This window comes from Macrobrachium nipponense, chromosome 19 (assembly GCF_015104395.2).
Source record: "Macrobrachium nipponense isolate FS-2020 chromosome 19, ASM1510439v2, whole genome shotgun sequence".
NCBI classification, from domain to species: domain Eukaryota; kingdom Metazoa; phylum Arthropoda; class Malacostraca; order Decapoda; family Palaemonidae; genus Macrobrachium; species Macrobrachium nipponense.
The window spans coordinates 11,013,019-11,018,018 of NC_061088.1; positions in this window are offsets into that span (position 1 = coordinate 11,013,019).

Sequence of the window (5,000 nt, forward strand, 5' to 3'; positions counted from 1 at the left end):
TGAAATGCTATTGTCAACATTTCCAGATATTGCAAAAATTCTGATCTATCATCATCAGAGGAAAAAAAAAAAGTCAGCACACGGCATCATCACATCGCTTGTCAGCAGAAAAATCGCTGCGGACGCATGCTCTAACAGCAGCATAAAAAATTGTCCAGTCAGACACATAAGTTTGGAAACTCATGATTCTCTAGAAAAAAAAAAGGTCTAACTGACACATTTCACAGAATTAACTCCAGGATATGACTAATGTGTTCAAAAATTTGTCTCGAAGACTTATTCTCTCACCATGACTTCCCCAAATTATATTTCTCCAAAAATAATACACTTGTGAACATTTAAAAAAATGCCACATCTCCAAATGACTCGTAATGCAGTAATGCATCGCCTCTAAATAGTCACAAACCAAAAAGAGAACCACAGAAATCTCCTATTGACTCGAAAAAAAAAAACTCCCATAACCACAAAAAAAATGTCACCCGCCAAAGATTAATTCCAACTTCATTATGAGACACCATATTAATAATAACACCACTCCGGTTATAAAAAAATATTTCCTCCATTTGGTTAAAACCAACCCAATTATATATTCTCTTATTTCTCCAATAGCCACATGTCAATAAAAAAAAAGACACCACTCCAGGAATAGAAAATAATCACCTCTATTTCGACAAATACAAAATATTTACCTCTATTTCCCCAATAACTCATGTGGAACAAAACAAGGCTCCAAAAAATATATCTCCAAAAAGGAATATCAAAAAATGAAATCCTCCTACCTCCAAAAAAAAATGTGCACTCAAGGCAACTAACTCACACACTCCCAAATATTGCCCCATATATCTCCAAATATGTGTCTCCATTTGCAACAAAGATGGCTGCAAAATAATTGAACTAAACATAGCTCATATCACATTGTGGCAAATATCAAAATAATGGCCCAAAAAAAATATATCTCCCATATATTATATCTCAAATATAACTCCAAATAATATATACCTCCAATTATAACTCCAAATATATCTCAATTATAACTCAATTCTAACTCCAATTCTCCAAAGAATAACTCAATGTTATAGTAAAAAACTATAAAAACTCTCCATTTAGTATAACTGCTAAAAAAAAGGGGCAAAAACTCGGCAAATAAAACTGTCTAGAAAATTCTAGAAAAAATCACTAATGTGCCACAACTCATTATAACAGAATTCCCAACTCACAGTGTCTTAGCCAAGACTTCTCCATATGCACTACGACATAAGCCACTAGAAAACTTAACCAAGTTTCCTATCTCTCACAAAGTTGTCACAAATACAACGAATGTATTCTGCAAGAAAACTCCACAATTCTGGAACACAAATATCCAGAGAAAAAATGTAGTGCCATTACGTTATGCATTCAAAACTATGCAAAAAATTCTTCCCATATATTTCTCTATAGCATCAAATAGCTGAAACACAAACACTTTCTCGAACAATGACTCTAAGTCACGAACTGAGATATTAAAAAATATTCACACCAACTGGAGAGAAAAAATAAATTCAAATTCACCCCTGGTAAAAAAAACTTGTGTCAGCGATGGCTAATTTCACTATCTCCCGTAACTCACTAGATGTCAAGCAATTACCTGAACTCATAAAAAAAGGAAATAAACTAAAATAAAGTGTTGTTAGTTCCTCCCAAATTCAAAAAAATGATTTCACCTCCCTTGATAGCCATTAAAACACCCACGTATTAGTATAAAAAAAATCAGTATCAGAAATATCATTATCACAAAATCACCAAAAAAATTGCTATCATCAAAATCATCAGTATCAGTACAGAAAAAAAATTTCACCAATGTCAATGCTTGTCAATTCTCCAAGAATTCAGCACAAAATTCAGCAAAAATTCAGCAAGATTCCACACAATTCACCAAGATTCAGCCAGATTCATCAAAAGATTCAGCAAAACTCATCCCCCGTGAATCACTGAAAATATTCTCCAAAGTTACAAAAAACTCAACAAATAATTAACACACTTCTCTATTAATTCATTGTAATAATTCTCCTTGAATAATTATCTGTAATAATTATTGAATAATATCCCATGATATATCTCATAAAATCTCTCGTAAAATATGTCTCCCGTAATGATAATTATACTTAAGCAAACCTCCCGTGACACATCTCAAGTATAATAATTATTAATAATAACAATAATAATAACTCTCCATAGCAATAATTCTCTTGCAAAATCTCAAGTAAGGGTGGGTGAAATTCAAATAGCATACAACAGTATTGCTGAATCCTATGACATACAATTTCTCCAGCATACACCATTTCCACACAACACAGATACAACACCAATCATCGGCATTTCAAAGTAATTTCTCCAACACAATAAAAAAATAATCTGTGTATCCCCCTTATATTTGTGTCTTTCAAGGCACAAGGAAACATATAACACATCCCGTGCATGTTAACTACTTTTCCTCGCATTCACGGAAAAGAAAAATCTCTTTTTATTTCCTTTTCTCTTCCTCCAAGAGAGAAAAAAAATCTCTTTTCTAAAAAAAAGACTCTACAGCGTTTCACTTCATCAACTTATCAATCAGCTGATATCTAGCATCCAATGTCAAGGCCAAACCCATCTCCCAACACAAAGAAAAAAAAAGGAGAAGGGGGAGTTCACCCACACTGAGAAAATAAAAAGGTTTCTCCCCCCCTGAGAACAACCCATCAGTCAAGCGACAGAACAGCCCGAGGCATACCTGTAGTACCCACCCCCATCTCCCCTTGAACAGTGTCTGAGGACCCCTTCCCAAGGTATACACTAGTGCCCACCCCTGCACTATCTCTCGAGGGAGGCCAGTGGTATCCCTCCATGCAACTATCCCCCCGAGGGATGCCAGTACCCTCGCAATGTGCAACGCGGCCTCTCTGCAGAAATGTGCTGAGCCCGTAAAATTGTGGCCGCTGTGTCTCTAAGCCAAGTATGCTTATCTAAGCACAGTTCACATGCAAAAAACACATCTCTATACACTCTCATGTGTTTAAAGCAAAGACGAATACGTCTATTATAAACACGTGCAAATAAAGAAAACGCGTCACTATGGGGCAAAGACAAGAAAAATTGTTGACCTCTTGAACCAATCCCCTAACCATGAAATATTTAAACAAAACCCTATTCCTTTGATAAACAATAGTTTTTTAATACTCACCACTCCATAATGGGAAAAAAAAGAACTCGAAATTCTCGTAAAACGCGGCAGCGATACTAACAACAACCGCCGCAATGGGTATCTCGGAACACACTCGTCATTGCACAAGCAAAAGTCATACTGGGTGCGCTCACTGCTTCTAGGCTGACTCCTGGGAAAATGCTGAGTCCAATAAAATCCTTCCCTCCCTTTAGCACAGTTAACAGACAGATATTTTCTCTTTTTTCTCACTAAGTAACTGAAAACTAACAGTTTAATGATTTTCCACAATCCCACCAAGGCTTTGTTGTTCGAAAACTATCGCTAAGCCATAACCCCTTTTATTTTCTAACTGGCCACCCATCTCTACATTGGCGTTCCTAGGCATAAAAAAGAAAAAAAAAACTTTTATATCCCCTCTTAACTGCTTGCCACCACTGTACTGGGGGGGATTTCCCCCCATTATTCATAAGGTAAGCGTGGACACGAAACGGAAGACAGACCCACACATCCCATTACTCATAACCTTTCTCTCTCTCTCTCTCTCGGCCATCCCTCTCTCTCTCTCTCTCGGCAACCCTCCCTCTCTCTCTCTCTCTCTCCATTCTAACAGGTAATGAAAATGAGAGAGTTGCGTCATAACATTAACGTTTATTAACAAGAACAAACAAATCAATCATCAAGCAATCCAGTCTTACAGACTAACTCAAAAACAGTACAATGTCTAGTCACCAAAAAAAGTCTACACCCCTCTGGGAATTCTTTGTCCCGCCATTCCAGAACCGTCTGTTTCAAAGATACAGAACACATCCCGGTAAGTACACACACAAGTTTAAAGACAATGTTAATAAAATGGAACATCTTACAAGATATCAAACAAGCCACCCCTTTGGCTAAAGCACTTCAACACTTAACCCAAACAAACCGGACACTAAAACACTGTTAACAAAAACTCCCGGCGAATGCCACGGCATCTTGCCTGTGACTTGAAGCCCTCTTGTCAAAATCCCCCCATAGGCTTGGGTACGACACTTTTAACAGAAAGAGGCGCACACGCACATACGAACACACAGTTTGCTAGCGCCTCGCGGTTCTAGCTGCATCCAGTTTCACAAAGGCACTTTGAGAAGAGTTCATAAACTGTCGTGCATTGACTTGTCGAACTTAAGCACTTTTATCTCACGCCACCACTAGAAACTCATTCATCAGCTACTCTCAGGTCGCTAACCTCTGCACTGTTCTCCACATTCCATAGGTCACAGGAAACACATGGACATATTATTAATAAAAACCCACCTAGGCCTACATATATATATATATATATAATATATAATATACATATATATATATATATATATATATATATATATTATATATATATATATATATATATATATATATATTGTCAGAAACCAACCAATTTCATTTACTTTAAAGGTTTATGTAAATTACTTGACTCTTAACGCCATCTGTTGCGAAAGTACTTAACTTCTAACGCCATCTCTTGGTAGCGGTGCATTTACTCATTATTATTATTATTATTATTCAATTATGGTTTTCATCCTTGGAAAAAAACTTACATTCGGAGTTGTTACGGCTTATTTTGGTGAGTTCATTATCCTGTGGTGGTGGCAATACATATTTATTCTATCTGGTGGTAATGGCTTTTGTGTATATTCCAAAGTGGTGAAAAAAAAGATTGGTTTTTAATTCTTGCTAATTATTTTATTTTCCTCTGTATAACCATCTATTGTGGAAATTATCAAATAAAAAGACTCTGGTTCCATCTCGGAGTTATGAAAAGTTCTTTAGAATTACTGGA